The sequence below is a fragment of the Monopterus albus genome, unplaced genomic scaffold (genome assembly GCF_001952655.1).
Source record: "Monopterus albus unplaced genomic scaffold, M_albus_1.0 scaffold266.1, whole genome shotgun sequence".
In the NCBI taxonomy this organism is placed as follows: domain Eukaryota; kingdom Metazoa; phylum Chordata; class Actinopteri; order Synbranchiformes; family Synbranchidae; genus Monopterus; species Monopterus albus.
In genome coordinates, this window is record NW_018128146.1 from 411,359 (window position 1) to 429,155 (window position 17,797).

A 17,797-nucleotide genomic window follows, 5' to 3' on the forward strand; every position below is an offset into this window, starting at 1 on the left:
GGTTTTGTTTCTGTAATGGTGGTTTTTCTAAATGTAAATGAAACATGACCTAAAATGACCAAAATGGCAAGATGATATTACACCACTTTTGAGTCCAAATGATCTCTTCATAATATAGAAAGGTGCATGTATGTTTTGCACATTGGCACATTTTAAATAATGCAATGGGCAAAATTCTCACCCACAACCTGTTCAGTCACAATTCAGCTCCAACCCTGGAAGCAGTGGTACCTATGACAGAACAACAGGAGAACAACAGCATCAGTCATTTTAGAAAGTGCCTCAAAACTGTGAAAAAACCCTGGGATTAATTGTGACAGGGGCAATGGGGGATGTCGGAAAACCTCTTAGCAAGGGGGTCAGTGTGGATGGATGCTCAACACAACGATGGACTTTAAACACAGGAGCCGAAAGTCATTTACTTTCTTTTCTAAGTATAACCACAATTGTTTCTAACTTTGACCATGTGTTTATTATTGTAGCCATGGCGACAGAGATCTCATAACCTTTACAAAACTAAACCATGATGTTTACTAAAACCTAAACAAGCAGTGTATGTGCCTAAACCTAACCAAACCTGACAAAGAACAGATTTATTTTTCAACCCAGACTTGTACAGGTTTTGGAAGGCACAGACAATCACAACAATCTTTTAAATTTTTTTAATTATTTAATTTGAAGGACTTGTTGGAGAGAATTAGCTTTAACTTTTTTGTGCATCTAACTTCAACTTCTTCATTTCTTTAACTGCCTCTTTGTTACCTGTATAACCGTATTTGCTGTAATGCAATGTTTTATTATCCTTTTGCTCTACTGTCATTTTTTTTATTGTTTTGATGCTTCCCTGCAAAAAGATTTTTTCTCATGGACTGATAAAGATCTAAACTGGTGAAGCTTTCTTGCACGTGGCTGGATGTGCTTGTCCCAGCCCTGCAGAGGGAAATAACACTGACAATATCACAGGGGAAATGACTTTTTCCAAATTAAGAGTTTCTACTCAGAGAGAATAATTTACCTCTACAGACAGTGGGAAACATTTCTGCTGAAGTAGGCTGCTTTCAGATGTTTTGCTGAGGATATCGATTCCTGAGGTTTTCAGTGGCAGGCACTATGGCACAGGTGTAAGTGTGAACAGGCCAAAGACTAAGTTCGGGACAAATTCTGTAGCTAATATTTAGCTGCAATGGGGCACAGTTCACCTGAGGGACTGCAGACTGAGCTTCATCTTTACCCATAAAAGGGCTGCCGCTGATGCCTTGTCGAGACTTGACAAGATGCACACACATACCATCCAGAAAATTACACACACACACACAATATTCCTGCTTCTTGTCCCAACCCATCTTCACCTCTCAGCCCCATTATCACAACTCGCTGTTTCCTCTTAGTCCTTTTTAAAAATCTGATCTTCTCTGCAACACTTCTTTCCATCTCAAGAGAATGAATCATATCATTTTTAACCTTTGCTTCCAGCAGACAAATGTCAGCATTTTTACTCATCTACTGAATTTCTACCACCCAGTTATTTGCCTACAGTAGGTGTACATTGTCAAGGTTACAAGAAAATAACATGCGATTGTACTGGGATCCACTGTAGCGTCAGTACACTGAGCAGACTTTGGGCTTGGACATGACTAGTTGATACTCAAACCATCTGAGAACGCTGTGGATCGATCTGTGATTGGCTCTGCTGCAGGCGAGACTCACACAGGACCCTGGGTTTCTGTTCTCTAACCTACGGGAGATGTAACCTCACAAATACCAGGAGTATTTATGGAAGGCCTGGGTGTCATGGCAACTGGGGGATTGCGTGCAAAATGCAGAGGGGAACAGAAAGGCCAAGCTATACACAATAACTGATTGCACTATATTTAAAGGGGAATGTCAACCAGTTGAAAAGAATACATTTACAGGCTCTTTCTCTGGCTTGTGGCAGCTGTCAACAATACAATATTAAAAGTGAATATGTCACCAGATCCTGAAACCACAGATCCAGGACTTTTCTTTTGCAGAGGCACATTTTAAAGGGGAAGGCAGTGGGTAGAGCAGTTGTCTCCCAACCAGAAGGTTGAAGGGTCAAATCTCGGTGCCTGCAGTCCACATGTCAAAGTATCCTTAGGCAAGACAACACAAGAACCCCCCCCCCCGTGCTCCCCGGTTGAGTTGCCTTGTGTGTAACATACTTGGCCAATAAAGGTGATTATCCTTATCCTTAAACCTTCAAGCTTAAACAAACTCAACTACTATTTTAAAAGTTTCATTGTTGGACTTCACTGTGAGTCCATTCTCAGTCTCTGTTTCCACATCTCACTTGTGTACATTACATAATCATGATCATGACTGGCTCCAAACTGGTTGATCTGTCACAAAATCAGGTGCAAACAACAATCTATTGTCAGACTGCACTGACATCATTCAGCATAGTGAAGGAGAAACATCCAAGTAAATTGACTTATAAAGCACTTTACACTATTACACCCATTTCCGCTCACAAACATTCACACACTGATGATTTCTCTGGGAGCAACATGCGGTTCATTTTGGTCCTAAAGGCCCTTTAAAATGTGGACTAGGAAGCTGATTGAACTGCCAAGCCTACAGTTAGGGGACGACCCTGCTCTTCCTCCTGAGCCACAGCCGCCCCCTGTGAAGTAGCAATAAACACAACATGTTTTTGATCACAGGAGAGATTCTGTACCTTCAGGGGGTAAAAGCTCACATGAACTGGGTATTTTCTATCTATCGCATTTTTATTAAACATCTTTCAGCTCTAATTTTTTTTTTTTACTTAAGCAAAGCATACAGTAAATACCTACACACTGACAGCAGCAACTAGTTGTATTTTATAGCAGATTTATCTGCCCTAAACAGTCACTTAGTCATGACAGGATATTTAATTATCCCAGTGTTTGCCCAATAATATGTCTTCTCCCATCATTGAGGAAACAGTACTGTGGATCCAAAACAAGTTGAGAGCAGCGATGAGGATCTCAAACATAAAGACTTTAGTACGCTTTAAATAAAGTGTTTGCTACGCTCATGAACAGTATCTGAATTACTTTTCAATGCTCACTTTTTTCCAAACAGTTTGACAATCACGCCCACTCTACGTATGTTTGCAGAGGTGTTCAAATGAGGCAGGATTTCATCTCTATTTCTGTCAGTTTATGTGTGCACAGATGAGTGCAACATCATGAATACCTTCCCAGAGAAACAACAGTTCATCAAGAAAGCCAAGGAAGAGAAATCTTGAGGCGAGATCGGTGTCTGTAACAACAGGTCTGTTGTCCTGCCCTGAATGTGGCACTTTTACCTTTAGATGGCGTTGACATGTCATTTGAGCTTAACCATCTGAAGCATACTGGAACCCTTAGACATTTGGTAAATCCCAATTCCTTTATTTGATCGTTCCTCAGTACTCAATCGAAACGTCTCAAAGCTCTTATTCCTGTTCTGAGGAGCAAGGAGCCATGAGAGAGGACACGAGTGCATCTTTTGCAGAAGTTTTTTAAGGACCAATACGTCTCTTTATCAAAAATCAGCTGGCGTTTGGACACTTCAGATGAAGGATCAGAGGAAATGATGCCTCATGCCTCTTTAAGCGTGTTTGCTGTTCCTCTCTCCTCACTTTTTTCCTTTCATCTTACATTGGTGGGACCAAGACACAAAGAAAAGATGCAAGTGAGCAAAACATGGATTCACCTAATTGTGTTGCTGCTTCCCAATCCAGTCTTTCGATTGGCCAACCAATGGAGGACATTTACAGTGAAACAACTGGAGCCCAATATAGCGTTTCTCACCCACGATAGTGATTCCTCCCTAATGCAGAAAAAGCTCGGCTCCTTAAAGATATATACGATATATATTAGACATATGCCAAAAACTAGTTAAAAAAAAAGAAAATAATCTTCTGCCTGCTTTGAAGAGCTTGACAATAATGTTTGAGAGTGTGATGCAGGGGGAGCTGCTACTACACTTTCAGCCACAGCAGGAAGCAGATGTTTTCAGTGAAGACTAAAAAGCTGTCGTCCACTACCTGCTCAGGGTTACAGCAGGTAGTGGACGACAGTCAGAGACCAGCTGGTGAACAACTGTTTGAACTCCTCCCCTCCAGACGGCACTACACGCCACTGTACGCCAAGACAACCAGACACAAGGACAGTTTCTTCCTCCGGACCATCACTCTGATGAACATTTGAATCATGTTTATATGTATAACAAGATACAGCAAACACCACAGTGCAGCAATTTTAGATGTAACCACTGTCCATAAAATAGCTCATTTTTAATGAATATATTTAGAGATAGATGGTTGTTTGTCATCTTGCTTTTTACTTGTTTTATTTGGCGCACGTCAGGGGCCATTGAGCTGAAGTCAAATTCCTTGTATTTTAACATACCTGGCAATAAAGTTTAAGATTGATTGACTGATGATTGATTATAAATACTGTGTATGGTGGATGACATTTTCAGGAAGTCGGTGACAAGAGTGACTCAGAATAACTTTTGGTGTTAAAGATTCATGTACAAAAATCCTTCATTATTCAGGTTTTAGTGATTGTATCCAAATGCTGATTTAACATACTGTAAATCAGACAATACATTAAAATCTGTTGAGCATGTCTACCTCATTTTGTGTAAGCAATTCTTTTAGCTAGGGTCATCTTCTAGATGGGTCGCCATGGAAATTAAATAAATCAAAATGAGTGGGTCTGTGCACTCTCACATCCTAACAATGTTCAATTTTTACTCTTACTCATGTGAAGAATTACTGTCTGATGGCAAATGGACCACCTCAGCTCACACAGACTGTTAACAGGCTAAAACAACATGAACACACATGGTCACAGGGACATATACTGTACCCACAAGGGCTCATCTGCTGTCTCGGGACTCAGATTGTGAGCTGCACATCAGACCGCTGCTAATTAATCACCCTCTATCCTTACACTCTGCCTTCCTCCTTCCTGTTCAGACTCTGTCTCACTGTCCTGGTGTGTTTCCCCCCACCCACCCCACTCGCTTGTGCTCTCACAGACTAAATGTTTATCACCGACCAAGTGGATGCTGTCAAGAAATAAACAACCATCTCATTTGGTGATTGCTTGATGAGATGTAATTAGGTGTGTCGACTGGAGACTAATCACGAGAAGTCAGCCGTCCCATGCTAAAGCATCACTCTCAAGGAGGCAGCCTGGGATTAAAAGGGAGTGACATTAGGTGCAACATATACACAAAAACCAGTACTGTTTAATTAGATATTTAAATACAAAATGGTAGCATTAGAATTTGTTTCAGATGGTGGAAAATCTTGTCTCAGTATCTCGACTTCTCCCTCTCAGCACACACGATATATACTATAAATAATACACAAATTCAGTTGGTTGCTTTTGTTAATTTAATATATCAGGAAGAAAATGGACAGTAAACTATCAGGTTATGAGAAATGTATATGAACATGAGTTGGTCATTATGCCCTTGGCATGCAACTCCCTGACAAAGGTCACTGTTTCAATGAAACATCCTGGAGTAAAATGTCAGGACATTACTTTTTTTAATTCACTTTTTTTTTGAAAAAGACCATCCTGGTCATGACAGGTGGCGTCTGTGTCAGCAGGCACCAGCTGATCTAACTACAATATTGATTATGTGTTGAACTGTTTTGTGTCCAGCTGGTTCCTGTGGTAGAATAAGACATTTTGTTTTTATTCAGTCTCCACCCAAAAACACACCACAAACCTCCTCAGTTACAGGATCCAGTAAGTTGTGGTGCTAAACCAAAAAGCCAAATTAGCCTCACTTGCTCAGACATGTTCATTTAAATAAAAGAAAAAAAACTTGGGGCAAGAACACGTTAAGGCACATTTTGACACACGAGCAAAGAAAAAATTAGCCTTTGTGGCAAAAAAGAAATGGAAGTGTGCAAGAAACAAACAGGAAAGTGTGTCAAAATAAAAATCCTTAAGTGCAGCACAAACAGATGTGACTAAATAAAGAGCATGACCAACAACATGGAAGCAAGAGAATGAAACGTAAACAGGAGCAGTAATCACAGAGAATGTCTTCCTTACCTCTGGGCAATGCTGCTTCCACAATAGTCCATGTAACATCCCTGTTCAGCCGCTCAGTGAAGACCCAGCTATTCAGACAGCCACTCAGCCAGCCAGTCAGTCAGTGGAGTCGTGGCTCAGCTGGACTGGTGTCTGGTGCCCAGTAAGCAGCAGCAGCCGAGGCGTCCTCTGTGCTCACACAAACACTCGACTACATGCAGCATGACAGCAGCAATAACCCTCCCATCCACCCTGAATTAATTAAGCCTTTTTGCTGTCTCTGCTGCCCTCCCTCTCCCGCGCTCTCTCCTCTCTTTCTCAGTGTCTCTCATTCTCATGTGCGCATGGTTAATGCCTGCTCTTGCTCTCTGCTTCTGCTTCCCCCTGTGTTCAGTTTCCTCTCTCACTCTCTTCCCTGTTTCCGTCTCACTGATCAACAGCCGCAAACGGGGCTTCTGTTCCTCCTTCGTTTCACCTTAAATCTGTCTGTCTTTCTCCTCTCTATGTTCTTTTCTGCAGTGAATAACAAATCAGCAAACAGGAGAAATAATCCAATATATATCTTTATTTGTAATATTGTGCAGAGGACACTAACAAAACTGTGACCAAGGAGTAAAGTGATTTATCAAAGAGTTATCGTTTGTCTTTATTAAATATTGAATTTAACACAAAAGCACAACAGATGCTACAATTTCAAACAGCCCAAAAGAAACAACATTAAAAAACAAATAATTAAAATCTCAATACTGTAAAAACACTGTTTTCTACAGGCATGCATGCATCATGGATCACTTTTGTCCCCCCAAGAAGAACAATACAGTCAATTGCTTCTAGCAGTCAGTAATTATGACAGAAGCAAAAGACTTTTTTAAAAACTGATAAATTCAGCATATGGAGGAGGTCGGGTTGGATGGATCCAACAGCAAAATATCGGATTTTAATAAAGGAGACCGCTGTTCAAACTGAAAATCAGTGTTTCCAGCCTAGAGGGTCCAGTGAGACTCAAACTGACACCATCAGCCACTCCTAACTACTGTTTGCCCCTATCATCATGTCAAGTTTCCTAGTGATGACGTAAACTACGGATGCCTGGTTGGGACAAACTGTACAAAATACTGCCTCCAGTCTGAAGCTAGCGTTAGTTGACTAACAGTGAATGTGTCAGTCCAGTAGAGCACTGTGGTTACTGCTGATGTTACACAAAGCTCCAGTTACTCCCTAAATAAACTCATATTAATTTAATACAATAGTAAAATCATGACCATGCTAGGTTGCTAATGTTACCAAAACAAACATGTTAGATGCTAACACATCCAGAAGGATGAAGGCCACATCTGGATGCTGGTTCAGACTTTTAGCTGCCCAGAGCTCCTCCATGGCTGTTTGACATGACTACTGGTGGCTGGAAAAACCCTTCTTCTAACCTTGGCTAGGCGGCAGGCGGAGCTAATTTACAGACCGTACTTTGACAACACAGGGTGGAGAAGCTGGAATAACAACAGGAGGCTGTAGGCAGCAGAGGGTCATGGAGGGGGGGTGTAGCTGAGAGACACCATGTCCTGTCCCACTGTCACTGGGTTTGTCAGACAGTGTGCAAAATCTTAGTTAATGCACCTTTTCTTTCCCAACAACGTATTCATTATTGTAACCATGGCAACAAAGGTCCATAACATTAACAACTGTTTTAACCAAAACCATGATCTTTCGAGAAGCCTAAGTTGTTTTGTGCCTAAAATAACTTTAACCATGTCCTTCTCATATCATAAAACTGATTTATTTTGGTGTATAGCATTAGAAGGCACAAATAAATGATACCATCCTGTCAACAGGGATGTTATAATAGAAAACACTGCGTCATTCCAGAGGGCCTGGATAAATTACACATTTTGTCATTTAATTTTGATGTCTTGTTGCAAAAGCTCTAGTTAACATAGTTAATACATTGAGGGAGTTCTTATGTTATGTTGCATAGCTGCAGAGTCAGGAATGACATGGTGGGAGCTTTACAGGAGACCCACTGTAGTGTGTATATACCCTACACACACACACACAATGAATGTCAAAATTCAACTTTTCTATGGTTTCCATTAAAACTTCCATACCAGAATACAACTGGAATAAAACAACAAGTTAAAACGTCTCTTTTGGGGGAGGTAAGACGGGTTAAGACGTTCTATTTCCCAGTAATTGTGTCATTTAAGACAGAATCACTGAGAATAGCTTTATCACACACACACACACACACACACACACACACACACACACACACACACAGGATACACTGTAGTCCTCAGCTGGAGCCAGTCCTGGCAGTTATGTTTACTTAGTGGCCACTTTATTAGGGACACCTGTAAAATTTAATATAGTCGTAATTTAATCTAGTTTTGCCAATGCATGTTGGAAAACATAAAATTGTAATAATCCAGAATTCAGTGAGATAATGGATAAACATGGTAGTCAAACAAATCATGATAAAGCACTAGTTTGTGTATCGTACAGTAAATAAATTTCAAATAGCAACAATGTGACACAGAAGCAGCAAAATATGTCAAAACATGTCACACAGTCTCATTCAAAATCTGCCTCTTCTCTTTTGACTGTTCTCACTATTACCATTACATTATCTCTCTCTCTCTCTCTGTTTCCCTTTATCTCTCCCTCACACCCACACACACAGTACATCCTGCACAGTATGTCACACAGCTCAAAAAGTGTCACCACAATGTGTTGGCCTGTTGTTGTGCTGCTGGCTGTTTCTGTAGTGAAGTCATTGATGAATAAAGCCAGAAGCATCCATCTATCTATCAGCTCCTCTAACAGCACTAACACACACATACTCTACTTGTACCAGTTGTCTTTTTTCCTTTCTCCTTCATACCCACGTGGTGTGTTGCCTCATTGCACAGAATCCTGCATCACTTCCTGCTGGTGTAGATATGAGCTAAAAGAGGCAGATCCCCAGAGAAACAACAGAAGCTCTCTGTCCCCTCATTCTCATATTTCCATCTTCCTGTTGCTTGGAACTTAAACTGAGCCTTTCAGCAAATCAAATATCTGTTTCATGCCTTGTTCGTTTGTAACTGATACAAACAGCAGTCAACCCCAGCAGCAGAGAGGGGGAAGCAATGAGCAGAGGCTGTAGCGTAAAGCTGTAAAGCCACGATCCTGAGATGGGAACAGTCTAGGTGATGGAAACTCTGTGGAAGTACAAGCAAAAAAGAGCCCGATCTTAAAAGGGAAACTGGTTCTCCTCAGTAGCCCAGAGGAATGCAATTGTGTTGGAGGAGAAAAACACAATTCACTCCAAGTGTCTACCACTTCCCAAAGAATGTCTGACATTCACTGATAACTTTTATGCACTACTTGGTGGATTTGAGGCAGTCAGAGGAGGAAAGGAGGGCCTGGTGAATGTCAGCGAAGATGATGTAACTGTAGAGGCAAAGGCCACGTTTCGAGAATAAAGTCGCATTCCACTTAATTGACACTTGAAAATCAGCCATCAGGAGTGATGCAGAGAAGGGGCTGCAGCAAAAACAAATGGCCCTCAGCTTAATATGAGAGGCAGACAACAGGATAAAAATAGCAGCACGTCACTTCTTTTGAGATTAAAAGCAGATTGTCTGGCTACTGTTTCCCTGACAGCCCCATTACATACTCACTTAGAACAACTCAATTACTGTAGAAGTCTGCTTAAAAAGAGCTTGTGAAAAATGTTGTTTTATGTCATCTCCTCTTCTAGATAGTTCATATACTAATCACTTTGTCACACACATTTTGACAAGCACTCTACAGTAACGGTTGCCTGGAACATTCATTCTAGGTATCATAGACAGTGTTATACTTTTGCACAAGTAATAAGGAGGATGGGATGGATGGCAAGCATTTGCATCCAAGTTCTGCCTCGGTGGCAACAAATACAAGTTGGGAACACAAGACTTCCAGAAGACCATTTTCTATTTACGCACCCAACAGTTGCACAGGAAGTAGCTGGAGCTGTGTTTCTAGTTATATGGCAAAATTAGGTTAATATTCACTGTCTTTTAGCTCTGCTTTTGGCCTCCACCAACTCCTGAAGGAAATAGGTGATTGTTTAGGTGCTAAATGCTCCATGGGACAATATATTGAAATTCAATGTATCATAATACAAAAACATCACAATATTATCATTTTGTCTAGCGGTATATATGGTGTGGTCGCCATACACCTGGTTGTTCTTTACATAATCAAACAGTGCTAGAAAAGGGGAAAAGGGAGTAATAAAGAACAAGTATTCCAGAGCTAGTCATACACTGTTGCCACTGAATTTATAATTGTATAGTGACTGAATCAAATCGTACACACCATATCATACGTCAAATCGTATTGAGAAAAAGTCACATCATCCCAACCCTATCGGTTATGTTCAGTTAGTCTATAACTGTGCTACTGCTACAGTGAGTTTTCAGCTGCCTGCTGAGGCCAAGACCGTGGGGACAGTGAAAGTGAACCGACAAAGTAACAGATCAGACATTAAACAATGAGCTAAAACTGAGAGGAGATGAAAACAACTTGCTGTAGGTTCATCAGTAAGACTAACATCTGTAAAGCAAATATGATGCCATGTGCAGCAGCCCTGTGCAGAGACAACAAAATCGCCCTGCCAGCACCTCTGAAGCTCAGTATTAACAAGCTCTGTTATTTGTTGTACAAAAACCAAAGGGTAAAAATGCTGTAATGAATGACAAGGTCTGAGGAGGGTGAATTGGTGCTGAAACGTCATCTTTCATTTTAGGATTAGAGTTTCCTTGATTGGCTGTTTTTTCCATTGATCAAACCTGAAGAGCGCGGGCGTGTTATGTGGGCTCAGACACAGGTGGCTTTTAACCGTCCGTGTGATGAGATGGAGGACACGGGGCTGGTTTCATCATCACAGGGACAAACAGCAGTTGCAACATCAAAACATCAGACAGCATGAAAGTGTTGAGACTTTGAGATTGGTTTGTGAGTAGATTTAAAGATGAAGGTCACAAGTCACTTTCATGTGACACCTGCTACAATGAGGAAACAAACGGTAAAGGCTGCATCTACTGCCACAAACTCTGGAGATCCTCTCTGACTGATGAGTTGGAAAGTGCTCCACCTGGGTCTGCACCACAGCTTTTCACTTCCTCATTTTTCTTCATTATCAGAGCACCACTGCTGACATATCACTCCTGACACGAGCACAGTTTCATCATCAGCACTGTTACAGTCATGGACAGCAAGCAGTCTATTGGTGTATTGTGGGCAGTGTGTAGAGTGGGAGTGTCTCACACACATACACACAACTAGACTCAATATAACAGCAGCAAACTGGAAGTGGGAAGCAGTAATAAATGGACCAAGGACAGAAGAGTGCAAGGCAGCTGCATAAGCAGCGAAGAGGGACAACAAGAAGACAACGAGTCTTTTCCATTCCACTGGTTCTTTTCCACTCAGTATCATGACAGATTGTTTCATCCTCAGTCAGACATGGAAAAGATTAACGTGAGTAGTCATTCGTTTAGCCGTCTGTCCGGCCTACTGATCTGAGCTCCATTCATCTGCAGCAACACCTCCCCCGCAACGTATGAATCAAAGAGTTCACAAAAATCAGTCAAGGATGACCTCCAGAACCAATGGAAACATTTGTGCACATTTCATAATGGAGCATGGTTCGTGGCTGGAAAGTGGCTGATGGCTGAATTACTGAAAAAAGATAGCTTTCTTTTGTATGTGATGACCTTAACATCAAGCAATCAGTTGTCTCTGAAAAGGCATAAACATTAGCAATAAGTGCTAAATACCACAACAAATACACTTTGTTTCCTGAGGCTGCTCTACAATAAAAGCCTAATGCTTTGCAAGACAAACCCTTTTAATGTGATTTGGCCAAGTTAAACAATCATTACTTTGTGGGCACAGAAAAAAATCCATTAAAATCTTAAATTGTGGCAGCCTGGGTACTTGCGTCATCATATCTCAGTTTTGTCCATAAAACTCATCAGCTAAAGTAATTTTCCATTTTTTGTTGTAATTTCTGTTGTCTCCCTCGTTCACTGCCCTCTGTCCTGCAGTTATTACAGACATGTCCATTTCCTCATGGACTCGCCTCATCCATCCAGCTGGTTAGGTTTCATTTTGGGAAAATCTTCAGTATCTCAAGTTCCTCTGGAGCCAACTCTCCCTGGAGGTTGAACTGCTATAATGTATGCAGCCAAACCAGATCCACCACAGGCAGTCAATAACGGGACTCGTATCTGAAATATTGGGCATCCTGGGATTCCTCTGGGGTGAGGAGGGCATTAGGAAGAGCTAACACTATACAAGTACGGTATAATATCTGGTTTTTGATCCATAGCAGAATATGACAACAAAGCTCCCAAGAGAGAAATGCAGGCCAGGGCTCTGTTTGTTAATTCATCACAGTACATGCTACTACTTATCAACTGCTCTAGGTGAAAACATCTTTTTCAGATGTTAATCCAATGCATGGGCTCAACACCTGTGGTTAACTCACAGGAGAAATACTACAAAAAGAGGTTTATTAAATAGTTAAACAAATTATGCTGGGTGGCAAAGAGGTTGAGCAGGAACAGGACGGGCTGGAAGGGCAGCGGGCAATGGAGGACAGGCCGGGCCAGAACCAGGAGGACTGGGGGCATAGAACCAGGATATAGTGGTAAGTAGTGCAGGAGTGGCAGGAACCAGGAGGATCAGAAGACTGGGACATGTAGGTGGGACCAGCAGGAGCCAGGACGATCAGGGCAAGGAAGTGAGTGCACAGTGTTACCAACAGTCAGGTAATCACATAGTGTTGCTGGCAGTTGGGTAAGCACACAGTGTCGGGACACTCACTACATAGCTGGCAGGCAGGTTAAACTCAGCACAACAGGAATGTGACAGAAGTATAGCAAAGGCGCGGCAAGAGCAGAGGTTAGCAGCGGGACCGAACTAAAGAGTCGCATAGAGCAGAGACGTGGCAGTATTGAACATGACGGAGCGTAGGGGAGTGTCAAGGAGCATCGAGTAGTGCAGAGTAGCATGGGATCTGTGGCAGCGTTGAATATGACATTAGGGCAGGTAAACGTAAGGACAGGCAATCATCAATTAACAAGCGGGGAATGAGCGGAAAACAGGGTATATATATATATATACATATACATACATGGCAGGACCGGGAGGTAATGAGCACCAGGGGAGTGGAATGATGCCGGATCAAAGTGATAAGGAGGAGCAGCAGGGAGGGACGGAGAACAAAACAACCCAAAACCAGGAAACTGAGTCCAAACCATGACAAGAAAGAAATTGATGCTGTACATCTGTGCTCATATTTCAACCTACAAGGAAAATTTACTTTGCTTACCAGTTCCCATGTTTTGATTTAGCTCTGAGAGTCCAAGGTTTTATGACTAGTCCTGTGTTATTTATTTATCTGCAGGTATTTGGTTTTGCCTGAGTTCTTCTGGTTTAAGAAAGGGGATGTTTCTACTCTATGATTTCCCGATCTACACCATAGTAGACCTCAAAAGAAGAGTCAATAGTTTCCTGAGGAGATGTTTAGGGTTGCCAAGGAGTTTGAGTAACATCGCCCTTTATGGGAATACCTGCAAACTAACGCTCCCCTAGAAATCCATGGAGGAGGAGTTTAAGGGTTCGTGGGCAAGGGAAGTGCTTCAACTCCGAGAGTCAAGGGACCCAAAAGTCTCTGGGGCAGGAGTAATAGTGAAGACCAGGAGGAAGTGGAGAGCAGAGGCTGCAGTGGAACAAGCAGAGTCACAGCTACACCATGGAGTCCTGGTGGGAACAGTAGCCAGAGGAATGGCTGGGTTAGGATCTTTTGCAACCCCGTTTTGACAAGACTCGGGGTAATGAGCAGAGGCAACTAGTCCAAAAGGAGGTGAGAGCAGTTGCTGAGGAAGAGAGCAGTGGGAACGAGACAGCAAGGAGCCTGGACTAAATGGGAGCAAGTTGTGGAGAAGAAGATCCCGTGGGCCGACCTCTGGCAAGCAGAGCCAGATCGCATCAAGTTCTTGAATCAGGCTGTCTATGATGTCCTTCCCAGTTCATCTAATCAACATAGCTCAGGATTGGCAGCTGTTAGTGGATCTGGGTAGACAACTCAAGTTCCCTCAGAATGTTGCGAAGACCTCTCTTAGGCCTGATATAGTGCTGGTGTCAGAGGCTTGTTCCTTGTTTATACATATTACAGCTGTATTGATGATTGTCCAGAACTACTGAGCTTTGGTTATTTTAATACATTTATTTTCCTTGCTTATATATCTTACAATTGTAATGAAGCAGAATCTGCTTACTTTGAATGCTGTAACTTCTGTAAAGACTAAATGTCTGTATCTCTTTGTGAACAAACCTGTTGGCCTGTTTTACACTCACACCTCAACCCACTTAGCATATCCCCAGTTCCGCTTTGACTTGGGATGTCCTGCAGAGGCCGGGGGCTACAACCTGAGATGACCACCTGGCCAGTTTAACATACTTATTAGCATCGGGGCCTACAACTCAGGCCACCCATTGATCAGTGCACCAATGACCAATAGGATTACAATGCATGAATTGTTGTACCTTTGTTTAGGGTGGAGCAGCCCAATAAGATAAAATGTATTGTAAGACCTTAATTCGGGGTCAGTGGATGGAACTCCTGCGGGAGCTCTATATCTCTGATCCCAGTGCTGACCTACCTGTGATCAGACTTTCAGTAAACTTTCTGCTGATTTTAAACAGTCCTCTCCTGTCTTCACTTCTCATGCTTCCAACAAAAGAATTGGGTTAATTTCTAACAAGCGGAACAGGGAGAAATATGACAGTCTAATCAATGACTGCCATAGGCAAGGTTGGAAGGGGAAGTGCATGCCTGTAGAGGTTGAGTGCAGGGGTTTTGCAGGACAGTCTCTCTGTAGAGCCTATGCTGCACTTGACATTACAGGCAAGAGGAGGTGCCATCTATTGCAGCACAGAGGCAGCAGAGAAAGCCTCTAGATGGTATTATGAATCAGACGATGTGTCATTTAAAAAAAAGGGGGGGGGGGGTATATTACGTAATGTACTTCAGTGCTCTTGGATTATTCTATACATTTTACTTCATCCTCGTTTTCTAGCATTTTGCCCAGTACCTTGTTTTGGTGCCTTCAGTTAATTAATAAATGAATATGCCATCTCAGATTGTGATTAGCAATATTCAAATCTAATTCTAATGGGGATTGTCAGTCAAATTTAATCAAACCATATCCACACAGTGATGCAAATTAGCTGAACAGTAAACTCTTAATAAATGGTGTAAATATTTATTTAAACTAGAATTACTGCTTAGCAGTTTTATGCCTCCATCAATCAGTCAAATCATCAAAATCTAATCAGCTCATCCTTAAGTTCAAGTGGATGTTTGTGCCAAATTGGAAGAAACTTCATCAAGGCTTCCTGACAAGAGGCTGGACAGAAGAATGACAACCCAAAAACATACTGCATCTGGTTATAGAGGCACACAGACAGTATTCAAATAACGACCGATCCCTGAATAACAGACAGGGTCATGACCAACACAAATAAGGTCTGGTTGCTAATAAATGCTGACAAAAAGCATTGAGGGAATTATCTACATCCTACCAACAACAGCACCAATTCATCAGTACAACTACACAGCTCATCTCTGTGCCGCTTTCTGAACAGAAATAATGTTTTCATACTTTAATGTGAAAATTCTGGAGGAAGTGTGGAGTTTCATTCATGGTAGTTTGACGCTGCTCAACGAAAAAGGCAAAGTGGAGCACCTGACATGACTCTTTTTGTGCTAATGAATGAGTGCTGTGGAAATGGACATTATGTTTGATTTATGAAGGCAACAGATGAGCATTTGGAGACTGCCCTAAGTGGAGAACAGGCAGCATGAGAAACAGTGTATAAGCCTATCCGAAATATAATTACATTTTAAAACATTTTAAATAGTTAAGTGTTAGAATAAATACTTTAACTGTCTTTTACACTAGTCAGTATTATAGATCTCATCAACAAATCTACTTTTATAAACTCCTTCAAAAAAATACAGTGTATGGGCAAATAAGAGTACATGTAAGGGGTTAATATTAATGTGAAGATGAAACACTGCAGTGATTTTTCATGTTCATTATGTCTGGAGCACACAGTCTCTTGAAATGATCCCAGAAGGCCAACTCATGCAGGTGGATGTGTGAGGTGGGACACAGAGAAGACACTGAAGGACACAAATATCAAGGATAGCTTTGATCCTACGAGGTAAATCCCTCTCTGATGTCACTGAGCCACTGCTCACATGCTGACTGTTAATGAGAAACAGAAGTGATTCTCCTCCATCCATGATGGATTGGGCACAGAGTGGAAACAGTAATTTAGCTGCATAATGAAATGAGGAAACCATGCCTTTAATGAACTGTACTTTATGCAATATTAATCAAAATCGATTATTGCACTGTAGAGGTATAATCTCTGTCTTGACTACATTACTCCAGAACAAAAAGGTCAGGGTTCTTTATATTCATTAAGAGAGATGCAGGCGGTAGGATGAGCCTTTAAAGTACAAAATTATTTGTTGGGTTTTTGTTTTAAGGAGCATTAATCAACATCGCTATAAATATGCCATGTACCAGTCAACTGTTGCCACTTGGCCAAATGTTAAAGCAACCCTTGCTAACTTATTTTCAGCCTATAAGATCTAGTGAGGCTCAAAACAAATGTTGACACAAAGCACTAATGTTACACAAAGCTCAAGTTATTCCCAAAATAAAATACAGATGCCTAACTGGGCCAAACCACAGAAAATTCAGCCTCCAGTCTCAAGCTAGCATTAGCTGGCTAACAGTAAACATGTCAGGCCAGAAGAACGCTCTGGTTACTGCTGATGTGACACAAAGCACTGACGTTACTTCATAAATAAGCCCATATTAATTTCAATACAAAAGTAAATTCATGACCATGCTAGGTGGCTAGAGATTGCTACTTGTTTTAAGACAACTAATTTCTTTTCAGCCTTTGCTCCACCTATCACAGCCTGTTTCCGAGCGACAAGATGAACTACAGATGCCTAGTTGTGACAATTTGGACAAAATGCAGCCTGCAGTCTGAAGCTAGCGTTAGCTGACTTAACAGTAAATGTGTCAGTCCAGTAAAACACTCTGGTTACGGCTCAAAGCGCTAACATTACACAAAGCTCCAATTACTCTCAAATTTAAATCATGTTAATTCAATACAATGGTAAAATCATGACCATGCTAGGTTGCTAATGCTACTAAAACAAACAGGTTAGCTTTAGATTAGTGATGCGTTATTCGGATTATTTTACTGATTCGGTTCTTTGAATCTCGTTCAGCAAAGTGAACGAATCTTTTTTCGAGTCATTTCGTTCACTTCAGCAGAATGTAATTAAAATGTTACATGTTAATTCCCCATCTACTTAACGCACATATTGATCACGTTTCGAATAAGAAAGAACTGTAATGCAGCCAAGGTCATATTATATCGTACCTGTGTCTTGAGGCTATGCAGTCTGTTACTTCATCACCTCACCTCCGGATATTTTGGGTCAAATTCGTTTGGTCTTTTGTCACGTAACATCCTAAAATAAGATATGGCGTGCCGTCTTCTGTATACCCAACAGAATTATTAATCTCCCGCGCCTTCAGTTCGAGTCGTTCGCGCATCACGTGACAGCCCCATGATTCATTTTTGATAGTTATCCGCATATTTTTTTGTTTTGTTTTGTA

At 41.5% G+C, this 17,797-nt stretch overlaps 1 protein-coding gene across 6 annotated transcripts in view; it reads right to left on the reverse strand.

Annotated features, from left to right (window-relative positions):
* The window catches only part of dgkg (diacylglycerol kinase, gamma), a 111,015-nt gene extending 93,427 nt beyond the window's left edge, over positions 1 to 17,588 (reverse strand). For 3 of the 6 annotated variants that reach the window (XM_020621706.1, XM_020621710.1, XM_020621705.1), the window contains exons 1-2: positions 6,072 to 6,466; positions 182 to 231 (exon numbers count right to left, since the gene is read on the reverse strand). The gene's annotated coding sequence lies outside the window, so the exon portion shown is untranslated. Of the gene's footprint in view, positions 1 to 181; positions 232 to 6,071; positions 6,467 to 17,558 lie in introns of those variants that run through there. The other 3 variants (XM_020621709.1, XM_020621711.1, XM_020621708.1) reach the window with 3 other exon arrangements.
* Between the last annotated feature and the right edge of the window lie 209 nt (positions 17,589 to 17,797).